The sequence below is a fragment of the Callithrix jacchus genome, chromosome 1 (assembly GCF_049354715.1).
Source record: "Callithrix jacchus isolate 240 chromosome 1, calJac240_pri, whole genome shotgun sequence".
Classification (NCBI taxonomy): Eukaryota; Metazoa; Chordata; class Mammalia; order Primates; family Cebidae; genus Callithrix; species Callithrix jacchus.
In genome coordinates this window covers 128,688,263-128,701,443 of record NC_133502.1, presented here as the reverse complement: position 1 = coordinate 128,701,443, position 13,181 = coordinate 128,688,263, and the positions used below count along the sequence as shown (strand labels likewise).

General features: G+C 40.8%; 1 pseudogene; it reads right to left on the bottom strand.

Annotated features, from left to right (window-relative positions):
• Positions 1-815: 815 nt before the first annotated feature.
• LOC100393103 (far upstream element-binding protein 2 pseudogene) lies at positions 816-12,178 on the bottom strand (annotated as a pseudogene).
• Positions 12,179-13,181: the final 1,003 nt, after the last annotated feature.

The following is a 13,181-nucleotide window of genomic DNA, read 5'->3' as shown; positions in this document are numbered from 1 at the left end:
TAATATTTGGAGGTAGGGTCTATAAGGAGGTGATAAAAGTTAAATGAGGCCACAAGGGCAGGGTCATAATTTAATAGAACTGGTGCCCTTTCAGGAAGGGGAAGAGACACCAGAGCTCTCTCTTTCTACCATGTGGGGACACAGTGAGAAGGCAGCGTCAGCAAGCCTGGAAGAGAGCCCTTACCAGAAACTGATTCGGCCAGCACCATGATTTTGGACTTCTGGGTCTTGAGAACTGTAAGAAAATACATTCCTGTTTGAGCCAACCAGTCTATGGTATTTTCTTTTGGCAGCCTCAGCAGAATAACATAATTGGCATGCTTGGAAATGAAGATTTGAGTTGTCAAACTAGAATATAAAATCAATGTTAACTATATTAGATTGTTTTTTCTTTTAAAAGTTTATTTTAAAAACAAGAAGAGGGCTGAGGGTGGGAGAAAATGCATTGCTCTATCTTCAGAGAGGCAGGTTCAGGAATGCTTCTACACACATATATATTTTAATAAGATCTGTTTTGCTTTTTGTGTTTTTAATTTGTAAGGTTTCTTTTTTGGCAGAGCTTTAGATTTCACTATCTTTTCTGGCTCAACATGGCCCAATTTTGGAAAGAAAAAAAAAAAAAACCAGCATGTGAGATACAAAACCGGAGAAAGAGTGAGGGCCCGGCACGCCTCCAAACCCTCGCCCGCCCACTTGCGGCGAGGGCTCCGCAGTACACCTCACGGCAGCCATTTCTCACCAAACAAAACAGAAGACCCCAAAGAAAACAAAATGAAAAAAAAAAAAAGATTTTTCACAGATGAAGAAGTTCACATTCATTGGATACATTGAGCCTGCTGCTGTCCCTGCCGCGTGGGCGGTGGCTGGGGCCTCCGGGATCTGGGGTCTGCGGGTAGTGCGCGGCCTACTGTCTGTAATACTCGCCCAGGGCATACTGTAGTCTAGCTGGGAGCCTGGGGGAGCTCCTGGATCCCCTGCAGTGACCATTCACCCCGGCTTCTGGTAGTACTCCTCCTAGGCCTCCCTGCAGTCCTGCTGCGGGGGCGCTGCGGGCTGCTGGGGCTGCTGGTCGATCTTTTTGTAACACTCTTCCCAGGCCTTAGTGTAGTCCGACCGGCCGGTGGGCTGGGGCTGAGGGGGCGCACCTGGAGCCGGTTGGCGCGTAGCTGAGGTGGGCCGGGGACTGCTGGTTGTAGTGCGAGTAGAGGCGGCCCACGCAGCGTTGGGGTCCGCGGCATCCGCAGCTGCTTTGCTTGGGTCGTGAGGAGCAGGAGGTTGCCCCTGGGGGTAGGTATTGCCCCAACCCTGGGGTGGGTACTGGTGAGGAGGGAGCCCCCTGGCATGCGATGGAGCCCCAGGTGGCCCTGGTTGAAGGGCCCAGGGTTGAAGGACCGCATTTGGGCCAGCAGGGCATGGGGCGCCTGGGCCTGGTCCAACAGGGCAGAGAGAACCTTCGATCTCCTCGATAAGCTGCTCCTCAATCTGCTGGGGCGAACCCCGGATGATGAACAACTTGAAGTTGGGGTCCCCATTGGGTGGCATCTGCTGGATGATCTCTAGGAAGGCTCCCATCTGCTGGCTTATGGCTTTCACGTTCTCGCCACCTCGGCCCATGACCAGGCCTCACTTGTGAGTGGGAGTGGAGAAGATCATCTCCCGCCAGAGGGCCCCAGTTGCTTTGGCCTCTTCCTTCGCCTCGGACTCCCCGGGGCATGTGTGGACCCCGTGGAGAGCCTGGGGGACCACTTCTGAGGTTGTGGAGGAGGTCACTGACCATCCGGGCCGTGTACTAGCACCTGTCTGGGGGCCCCATTCTATGAACAATCTTGGGCCCTGTCCGGTCATTTTGCTGGAACCGTATCGGCCCACCAGCATCATTCTGGATCTTCTGGATCATCTCTCCTCTCTGGCCAATGACCACACCGACAGAATCCTGGGCACCCGCACATCGATGCCAATCTGAGGTTCTTACTCATTCTGGTCCCCAAAGCCGCCTTGGTCACGTTCTCAGAGGATGTCTATCACCATCTGCAGGCTTGCTGCACTTTCTAAGGATCCCCATTGATCCGGAGAGGCTTGTCCACATTCGAATTCTGAGAACCATCATGAATTAAGATCATCTTCACTCCAGCGCGTTCCTTGCAGCTGCTTAACGGTCTCACGGTCCTTGCCGATGACCAGGCCGGCGTCGCCTGCGGGTATCATAATCTCCTGCACTGGTGCGGTTCTGGCCCCCGCTGGCATTGTCGTGGAACTGTCCTCGGGGGCCCCCACGACCCCGAGACATAATGTCATCCAGCATCATCTTCACTCTCTGGAGAGATTCTGGAGCTCCTGTCAAGGACACACTGCGCTCGGGTAGGCCACCAGTGTCTGGAGAAATCTGTATTTTACAGCCTGAATCCCGTTGGATTTTGTTAATTTGTTCGCCTCCTATGCAGTGATCAGGTCGACCACGTGTACAATGACAGACCTGTAGTCTTCTGTCATTGAAGTCCTCCGGGGAGGATAGATGGGTCCAAGGGATTGGATTGAGGGAGCACACTGCCCTTTGCCCTAATATGGAGAGGAAAGTAAAGCCCCTCCTCCCGGGAAGGTGGACAGCTGCCTCCAGATGTGTCCTAAGGCCGGGGGACCGGGCATGGAGGGGGGTGTCCCAAAAGTGAGACCCTAAGCTCCGTGGTGCCTGCACACCCAGAGGTCGCTCCTGGTGACCCCCAGTGCATCCCTACCCCATGCTGGGAGCCCTCTGGAGGTGCTGAGGGAGGCCCAGGACCTCGCCTACGGGTTCAACTACATTTTATTGTTATAACATGTTGGAAAATTCACATTTCTACTCACTAAATAAAGGAGTTTGATTTTGCATCATAACCTAGGCTTTAATTCAGCAACTCATTCTAATTTATAAGTAGTAGATGACTTGGGATTTTAATTGAGTAATAAACACATTATTTTAAACGTTCTCAGATGCAGCCAGCCTTTCACACTCACCTATGTTTGCAGGTGTTTCACTGAACTCAAATGGCCTTTCTTAAATTCGATAGAAACATGCTCAGAATTATAAGACAGCAATGATTTAATAGTTAAGTAAAAATTCATCAGTAACAGTACAGAAAAATTAGGCTTCCTCCTTAGAAGAAAATTAATTTTTGTGAAAGTTGGAAGCCTGGTTTTACTTTTCTTTTTAATGTGGAATAAATGGAAATATGTTAAAACCTCACTTTCATTTTTTTCTCAGTAAATCAATCACCAATTAAAATTGGAGTTTATAGCATATTTGTTTCATTGCTTTAATAATTTTTCATGTCAGTACAATCTTCCATTTCTCAGGACAATCAGTCAATATGAAGTAATCATATAGCTGTGATTACTGGTAGGTATATTCCAATAGAAAAAAACTATGTTTTTGTTTTACAGGTTTATATGAAAAATATATTTGCAATGCGACTACCTTGCAGTTAGGAAATTTCTTTAACATATAATTACTTTCAAAAGTCAGTTGAGAAATGCAATAGTATTACTTAAAATTCAGTATAACTTTATATTCTGTTCAAAAGGGTTTCAAATATTCAAGGAACATGGAAACGCTAAAAATACTGCATTTTGGCAGAAGACAAACATCAAACCCAATTATCATCTGAAAGTTAAAAAATATTTGAAGTTTTGATTTGTTAGTCTTCTCAACATCTTTTACATTCAACATCTTACACATGCAAGACACTATATTAGAGGCTTTAGAAAATTTCAGGATGAAACAGACTAATGGGTGTGTGGCTCAGGGAAAATAAGATATCTATCTATCTATACGCACACAAATAAACAAAATATTATTGTATGATTCAGGCAAAGATGGAATTATGTGAGTTCAGAGGAAGAATAAATTCTTTCCAGAAAAGAGAATTAGGGAAGATTTCTTTGGGGAAAAGGGAGAATGTGAGTGTGGCATTGTGACTTGGGTACAATTCAGACATGTTATTTTATTGAAAGTGATTGGATGTTGCTCAATGCCAATATCTTTCCCTACAAGTCCCTTCACACGCCAACTCCTCTGGATCTTTTCATCTTCTGGGTGGACTACCTACCTCTGAAATATCTTGAAATCTAATATTCAGTTGATTCAACATAAAGTCCAATTGATCTAGGGAGCTTCTGCTTTCATCTTCATCTCTGCTTTGCTGTCATTAATATTTATATATTTTTAATGGAACAACCTTGGAGCTGAAAGACCTGAAGTCAAGTCCAAGGTCTACTACCTAATAGCTGAAAAAGCTGCTAAGTTACTTATTCATCTTAACCCCCAGCATCCTCATTTTCAAAGTGATATGTATTACTGATAGTTCCCATTTCACAGGACGGTTGAGAGGATTCAATTAGGTAACATACAAAAAGATTGTAGCACTGTGCCTGGCTTAAGTAAAAGTACAATACATATTAATTTGTGTGTTGTATATCTTATTACTATTTACCAAGTCCATTCTGGTCTTATCTTCTTTCTTACACGATCTATATAATCATTTTTAAGTCTCTTTTATCAGAACGATCAAATCTCATCCTCTTGTCCTTCTGACACACCGTGCAAACATCCAGACTTGGATCGATCTAATGCCCCATTGTTTTCTGTTTCTACTCACAGCCTGCTGAGTACTGCTGGGTGAAATCAACAGGTAGTGGTGAGTTTACAATGTTATAGCTTTCCACTATCCTGTGGCACTTAATGTCACAGGTCAATTCCGTGACATATCTCTGGTCAATTCTCCTGCTTAACCGCTAAAAGCCTTTCCTATTTCTTTCAAGAATGACCAAACTTTGGGGACCCTCAGTCTCAGCAGGGTGCCTTGGCTATGAATCTGAAGAACCTTTTAGCAACGTCCTGCTCTCCTTCCCCAACAAGCTGTTCTGTGAACACCCCATCATTCCTGCCTCTCTTTCATAACTTATTGCTTACTTTAAAGATGACACATTTGTTACATTTGTCGAACTTCAGACTGCTTAGATCCAGTTATCATTTCTTAATTACTCTTGCTACTTATAGACTGTTCCTTCAATTGCCTTCTAATTTGGACATTTCTAGGGAACTTTTCTTTTTCCACTTTTCTTTGCTTTTTGCACTTTCTCCCATTGAAGCCGCAAGAAAAGATTCTAAACAAATTCTGTTATCAAGGTCCCCAAATCTCTATTTCTATCTTGATGTAAATGGTGCAATGAACCTAATTTGGCATCCTCCTTAAATCATATTCACTCTTTAATCAACTGTATTTTGAGCACTGAAATAACTTTTATTGTATCTATGATGTCTTTTAATCAACAAAACCGAAGAGTTCATCTAAGTTCTCAGAAATCACACCTTCTGATTCTTCCTCTACCTCACTGTGAGCACTGGTTTAGTCTTCTTCCCTAGTCCTTCCTCCTGTGATTCCTTTGATACGTATATGTTGTTTAGGCTCCATCGCTGGTTTCTTCATCAGTATACATAACCTCCCTGGAAGTCTCCTCTATTTCCATGACTTCTTCTATAGCCTACATGCTAAGGATTACCAAATTTATTTCTTCAGTTCATTCCTCTCTCTTCATCCAGATCATCTTTTCAACTGCTGATCAACCTCTTTACCTTGCATTCCAATAATGGCTAGTATTCATTCAACCAATCAACAGATATTTAGTGAGTATCTACTGTATACCAGGGACAGTGTATGTACTACAGCTATGATGGGTAAATCAAGGAGACAGTATAGACCGGTTGCAGACATACAAACAGGCAATATAACATATGATACATTCTATGACAGGTAACTTCACTGGAGAGGGGAAATTAACTAGTCTTGAGAATGGGAATCAAGATTGCTAACTTTAACCCCATTCTACCCCCTTGCGTAACACCTGGCACATATTAGGTACTTGATAAACTTTTGTTAAATTAAGGAACATCAAAGCTAGAATTTGACAATGAGTTAGTATCACCAGGTTAAAGAGCTCAGAGAGGCATAAATTATTTCCTAAGACTAATAAATATACAAAGACTCAAGGGATAAAGGGTGTCTGGGATGATCTTGAGGCAAGTATTTTGGAACAGCTGTAGTAGGACTCAGAAGCTCGGTAAGCATTAGTTTTCTTCTCTCCTTGTATAGCAATTTTACATGTATTGTCTCTTTAGTTCTCAGGTAATTATTTACATTTGCATGCTAAGTATAATTACACCAATTTTACAGATCAGAAAACTAAGACTCAGAGGGATTGGAAGATTTACCAAGTCCCGTGGCTATAGTCAACTTCATGTTCAGCGTCAGTTATATGACCTGTGTAGTTGCATAGAATTTGTTTTTGTAAGTCAAGTTAGATAGGACAAGGGAGCACATGTGTAAGCAGACGGGCTACACACAGTGTGTACTCTTTCCATCCCAGGAGCACAGAATTCTGTTGTGGAATATGTAAGGTCAGTAAAACTCAAAAGTCAGTACAAAGTAAATGTGTCATATCTATGACCGAGCAAGCTTACTATTCAAACCAGAATTTTCTTTAAATGCAAAAAGAAGGCATGGTGTCCTAGGAAACACAACCAAGAAATCTTTCATACTCATGTTACTTCTCTGTACTAGCCAATCCTTTATGCTGATAATTCTAACACAGAAGGAAAGGGAAAAATAGGGCAATACATATTTTTAAAAAGTTTTTCCTTAGTTGTTCGTAAGTTGAAAGGAGAGAGTGTTGGCAGAATGTGAGTGTAGTATATCGAGAAGTGAAATAAAACAGTTGAATTTGTGCAGTGTTTTCACTGTTCTGGTAAGAATGAAATACACGGGTATGTTCAAACTAAATGCTCTTATATTTGCATTTTAAACTGGTATTGCTCAATATAAAGATATATGATGGAGTAATAAAATTAATGCCAATAATTTAAATGTTTTTAAATTTAGAACATGAAATAGAAAATAAAACATTGTAAGAAGCTGAAGAGGATCTGTCAAAGGAAGAAAAAAGCTTTTATTTTAGTACTTTTAATGGCACTTTTTTTTCTACCTTTTTAATAAGGGTATTCACATTTTTATTTTACAATGAGCCCTACAAATTATGTACTTTGCCTTGTCTACAGCATATAAATGGTCAAGCTACAATTTGATTTCAGGTTTTCTGCATCCAAATGACACAACATACTATACTTGCTGTGATACTAACTATGTGGTATTAATCCAGTGAGATCTAAGCGTCATTCACCAGTTTGACTGCCATAGCTTCTCCTGTCTTTGAAGGATGAAACGATATTAATTGCAGTGGATGCTGAAGTGCCCTCCCCAAATTTTCTATTCATGATAGACATTCATTGCCCCAGCTACCACATTGGCTGTTGAAGGTTTACAAATGAGTCGCTGCCTCAGAAATGCCTTTGGCCAAAGAGAGCCTCTTGCCTAAATTTAGGACATCTCTAAAAGATCATCCCAGCTACAGAGCTGCCCACAGGACCGACTGTGACCTTCACTGATACTGAATTGCAGCTCAGCTTCTTTCTCTGCCAGTTCTTTCTTCACTCTCTCCTGGGCCTTACTCCCAAAAGTACTGCAATAAACTTCAAGTACACATATCTCTGACTCTGGGTCTGTCTCACATGAAATCCAACCTAGGAAGTCAAGAGTGGTCATTGAATTGTAAGAAATATGTCTTGCATTTTTCAAATTGACGATTTACTGTGTATTCCTTTTCTAAATGTTCCATTTTCTGCTTTTACTGCAGCAATGGCTGCAATTACCTTTACTTTTACTCATACCCAATGAGATCCTGTTATTTTAGTGTTTATACGATAGAGTCTCTTTCTGTAGGCTTGGTGGCGGAGCTCTTGCTGAGCCAGAGAAAACATAATTCCTGAAAAAACCAGGAACCTTCTTTAAAATTGATTTAAATTGCAGTTCCTGTTCTTTTAAGCAATTTTCTCACTCAAGGGGAGAAGTACCAAAGCCAATCATTTGAAGGTGAATCAGTTATCTGCCTGAATCATTTTAAAGGAATTATTAAATATCCATGTCTCTTTGTCATTTTAAATGTTGAGTTAAATTTACTTTGAAGTTTTCAACTTGAATTTTCTAAACTATGATTTAAATATTATAAAGCAGACTTACTATGACTCAGGTTAGCTATAAAATTAATTCGTACTCATGTTCATTTAATTAAAAAAAAACTCTAAATACATAAATGTCCTGGGCACAAGTTGGTACTGCCCCAGAACAAGTCTGCTGTATACAATGACATTTATTATGACTAAGTGTACGTTCTGTAACTCATTTAGGAAACATTTGAATGACTCAACCGTAACTTTTGGCTACCAGAATTAGGAAGATAAAAATATAATAGCTTCTGAGTCATCAGGTGTGGATAAACATATTTTGTAATACATTTAAAAAAGAAAATCATCCATAGAGAGGACATCTGATCATTTTTAGGACTTCGGGATTTTCCAACCCGTCCAGATCAAATCCTGGATATTGGTAGTTAACAGAGGATAAAGCATGCCACAAATGTGAAAGAGTCAGAATATTTTATTTTTATTTGATCATGGGAAACACCCTTTCTCTTACACTCTCTCCCTGCTCGTGTCAACCACACACATACACATGGATACACAACTAAACTCTATTCCTCAATGTTATCTGTTAAATAAAGCTGAACTCTGAATACAAAAACAAACTTAAAAAACCTCGCCTCATTTCAAAGGGCAGCTCTGCATGTCCAAAGTGAAACTAGAACAACTGAGTTTGCAGTGTGCTGGCCCATAGCCACATGTCTTCCTGAGTGCACGGGTGACAGACACTTGAATGTGTAGTGCTGTGATGAGACAGCAAATCTTGTCACCTAATAATACATGTGGCTTGTGGTTATTCATAGAACAATGTGGACTCCAAAGGGAGCCAAAAGGAGCTGCTTTCAGGACTATATCCCCCCAAACCTAGAGTCATTCCATCAACACTTCGGCTATGAAGTGGCTAAAGCAGCTGTCAACTGACCCCTCATTTATAAAGACACAAGACAAAAATCAATTTAGGTCCTAATAAAGCAGGCCAAGTGTGAGCATATCAGAAATAGGAAACACTGGGGGCCGTGTTTGGTGGCTTATGCCTGTAGTCCCAGCACTTTGAGAGGCATGCAGATCGCTTGAGCCCAGGAGTTGCCAACCCAGGCAACATGGCAAAACCCTGTCTCTACTAAAAATACAAAAATTAGCCAGATACATTGGCATGCACTTGTAGTCCCAGGTACTCAGAATGCTGAGAAGGGAGGATGGTTTAAGTCTGGGAGGCGGAGGTTGCAGTGAGCTGAGATTGTATCATGGCACTCCAGCCTGAGTGACAGAGTGAGATCCTGTCTCAAAAAGAATAAAAGAAAGAAAGAAAGAAAGAAAGCCCTGAAATCATATCAAGGGGCAACTACGGCTCAGCTTTGCTGTCACAGTGTGGTAATGTACAATGTGGTGTTGCCAAATCTTAGGAGTATTAGAAATAAAATGTTATAGAAAACATGATTTTTAGACTGTGTTTGGATTAGCGGAACACATCTCTCAAGTCTTCATAATGGCTACAAACAGGAGCTTGCTACTTCTCTAACCTCCGTCCTACAGCCCTTCTGTCTGTCACTTGCTCTGCCACCACCACATTGGCCCAGCTGTTCCTGAGCTGTGTGGTGCAGTCTCCTGTCTCCTGTCTCAAGGCCATTGCACTAGCACTTTCCTCACCAGGAGTACCATTTCCCTACAAAGCTACATAGCTCATTCCTTCACTTCCTTCTTGTCTTTTCTTAAATGTCTTCACCTCAGTAAGACCTTCCTTGACCACCTTATTTGAAATCATATCCTCTCCCCATACTTCTTTCCTGCTTGATTTTTTTCAAACAACACTTATCTTCATCTAACATTATGCATTTTATTTATTTGATTTGTTTTCTATCTCTTCCAACAACAGAATGTAAAGTACTCAAAGACGGAGATTTTAGTTTATTTTGCTCATGGCTATGTCCCCCGTGCCTAGAACAGAGGCTGGCATATGGTAGAAACTTCATTAATGGTTTTTTAAATGAGTGAATGCATACATAGATAAATATGCAAGCCATCTTTGGTCTGGGATTACAGTTTTTGACATCTTATTTACATTGGAAATCTCATAGCACACCCAAAGGAAAGAGAGATGATATAGTTTGGGCAGTGAACATCTAAACTATTACTTTCTAGAGAAGTCACACAATCAAATGACATCATTCATGAAATTGTAGAGCATTTTTTTTCAGTTACAATGTCCTAGGTAAGCAAAATAAAGCATATACAACCATGTCAAACTGATTAATCTCATGATACTTTATTCACTCAATTTTCATTCAGTAATGATGAGGCAGGCCTTAGAATTTAAACTGCTCAGAACAAGTCCCTTACCCACAACATTGAGCTTCAGGTAAGCAGTGTCTAAAATCAAGCATACTTCCTTTGTTGGTTGGGAAATGAAAATAAATATAAGAGAGGCAAGAGGGAGAAAAGACTAAGCCCGATCTTTGCAAAGGAAGAACAACTAATTCACAAAGATTATATTTTCTCTGAAAGTCTCACCTTGCCTCTTTATTCTGGCCTATATGATTCAAAATCTTGGATGCTATTGTTAAGAATTCAGGTGATTTCTGTCTCTCCTTCTACTCTTTGCTCTGAAAAGATTTAGACAAAGCCAACTAAATTTAAAAAATAAAACTCAGGTTGTGCATGTGTGTCTGTTTGTATTTTCTGACATAAGAAGAGACTAAACATATAGAACACTCCAAGGGCACAGGATAGATGTTATGTTAATATTGTTAATATGTTAATATTGTACAACAGATGTCATGAGAAGCATGAAATATATCTCATGACTCCATAGTAAATTTTGTAAGTCATTGCCACAAGAATTGGTACACAACGAAAATATAAAAGTTTGAAAAAGATGAATTCTTAAATAAAAAAAGATGCTCAATAATTAATGAAAGGTAAATTAGTTGGATACATTCTTTGACCTTTTGAAGTATGTGACACGTAGGGTTTAGTGAAAAACAGAAACCACTTTAGCTATTCAATCAGGAAATAATTTAATTTAGGGATTACAAAACATTGTAAGACAAGAAAATTAGAGAAATGGCCATTAATATTCAGGAAATCAGGTAGGGCAGGAATTGCAGGGAGCCTTCATCACTGGCTTTCGTTTCCTGAAGCACCTAAGTCAGTGATTTGCAGGCAGACCCCTCGAAGTCACTGGCAAAACCTCAGATCTGCTATCTTCCAGGGACCCTGTACCTGCTCACTAACTCCAGAGCAATAATGGTGCCTCTCTTCCACCTTCTCCTGCAAGTGTCTCTTGTTAGAAGACTCTAAACCAGAGCACTACTTATAAGAAGTCTAGAAAACATACCCCTTACGTTTCTGGGCCTTGCTTCCAGGGAGCATAAAGAAGGGGCCATGCTGAGACACCAACAGACAATTCTGCCCCAAGTTGAAAGCAATGGGAACACCAGTGCTTTTCCTCTGTTTTCTGCAAATCCATTTAGGCTGAGGCAGGTGGATTCTAGAATAACCCAGTACCCCAAACAGTTCTTATGAAACAACCAGGCATTCCCAGAACCACCAGTGGTTTTAACAATCTTTTTTTGAATGACATTTCAATTCTCTTAATAAGACAATCCCAGTCTTCTTTTTACTCACATTCATAAATTCCTTTAAAGAGAGTTAATTCTGCTGAAAGGTCTTGCTCTACATGTATATCTCTCAATTGGCATCCCTACTAAAAATAGGGAGCAGTGAGGAAAGATTGTGGAAACAAAGGGAAAATTAGTTTATGAACATAAGGCAGAATGATATTTTACCAGGCTGACACTAAATTTATCTTAGCAAAATTAATATTACAGTATAGTCTAGCAATTTTCCTCCTGCATCTCTGAAATCTTCCTAGCCTGTGACTCAGTTTCCTACACTAAGGGGCTGTTGCCACTGTAGTTAGGGTAGTCGGGGGAAGGAAATGCTTGCTCACCTTTGCTGTGTTTGGAATAACCACTCCACATCAAAGAGGTGACTCACTCTGCCCACTTGCCAGCTCTGAGCTTGCTTTCTACCTCCCACTACCCTTTCCTGGCTGTGCTGTTCTTGGCTGGAGAGGCCTTTCACCAGCAAGTCCAGGTTTGTGGAGCCTGGCATGCTTACCTTCCTGAATGATGAGGCTTTCCAAGGTGGGTTGCTCTACAGGTTGGGACCTGAAGGTGACCACCAGTTTGTCCAACCTACTGTTCAAGGTGAATGACTCAAAGTCAAGAAGCTGGGCTTTCTGCCTCTGCTCCTCAAATGGTGGAAAAGGAAATGAAATCATTTTATTTCACCCTTTCTGTTAACAGTAAACACATAAGCTGAAAAGGTTATGAGTTCCTATTTTAATTGGATTTAGAGAAACATGTTGCTGCCTGGAATTCCAGAAGCCATCAAGTTCATTTCAGTGAACACAATGGTGTTATCGTAGTGTGGGGCAGATGGTAAGTACTCAGAAAATATTTATTCCTGATGCGTATACTTCTGTCTGTCTGGATGAAAACCATCTTGGGGTAAATATCTTCACTGTAGACATTCTTAGAGAGGAAAAATCTGCCCTTCCTTTAATACAATCCACTACTAGATTCAACATAGAGGAGAATGTGAGTATGGAAAAATAAAGAACTTTGGAATTAATAATGTTAGGTGTAAGATTAGATGCCCTGGACAACTCCCTTGTGTTCTTATCATGTAACGCAGTGTGTGCTAAAGGAGTGTGGAGTCAGATTGACCTGTTCTAGACTCTCAGAGGCTCACTTAGCAGCCACATGACTACTGATGCTTGACATCTTTAATCTTCAATTTCCTCACATAATGCATAGAGTAATAATGGAGTTTTCCTTATAAGCTTGTTGTGAGGATTAAATAAGACAGTGCAAATAAATGTCCTAAACATAGATCCTGAGACACAATTAGTATCCAATAAATTTTATAAATACTCTAAACTTGTTACTTAACTTAGAAAAAGAAAAGAATAAAACATGCCATACTCTGCTTCAAGGAATGTTACAGATCCGGTGGACATGAAGAAAGTGCCTCCCAAGTGTGATTTATAAGCATTATCCAATTCCCTCATTGTCAAGAGCCTATTCCTTTTTTTCCCAGCATTTGAATGTGG